Here is a 393-nt window from a genome sequence, read left to right as displayed (position 1 = left end):
CTCCCCCCCTCCACTCCAAAATCCAGTTCAGGAGCCTGACTGAGCTTTCTGGCTGCATCTTCTGGATCTCTAGCTGGGCGTGCCCCCACTGATCCAGTGCTGGGAAGTGATCCCTGAGCAGTCCTTGATATAAACCTGGCTCCAGTTGTGGGGAAGTTGTGCACTGGCTAAGCTTCACTTGGAGCTAGCTCCCCTGGGGCTGCAGAGGGACTTAACTGCGTATGGCCACCTTGGCAGCTGTGTACCAGAACCACATCTTTCCCCACTGACGCCTGATCCTCGTGTGGAGAGACAGGGCTCTTTTGCCCAGCACAGGGTGCAGCTTTGTCTGCTCTGTACCTCTCTGATGCTGCCGCATCAAGCAGCCACCAGAGGCCAACCTTGGGCTTTCCC

The 393-nt window shown here is 57.3% G+C and overlaps 1 protein-coding gene across 1 annotated transcript in view; it reads left to right on the top strand.

Moving 5' to 3' along the window:
* Positions 1–393, top strand: part of IMPDH2 (IMP (inosine 5'-monophosphate) dehydrogenase 2) — an 18,941-nt gene that overhangs the window by 15,080 nt on the left and 3,468 nt on the right. The window lies entirely within an intron of this gene.

This window comes from Pygoscelis adeliae, unplaced genomic scaffold (genome assembly GCF_000699105.1).
Source record: "Pygoscelis adeliae isolate BGI_AS28 unplaced genomic scaffold, ASM69910v1 Scaffold606, whole genome shotgun sequence".
NCBI classification, from domain to species: domain Eukaryota; kingdom Metazoa; phylum Chordata; class Aves; order Sphenisciformes; family Spheniscidae; genus Pygoscelis; species Pygoscelis adeliae.
This window is presented reverse-complemented; position numbering and strand designations above follow the sequence as displayed.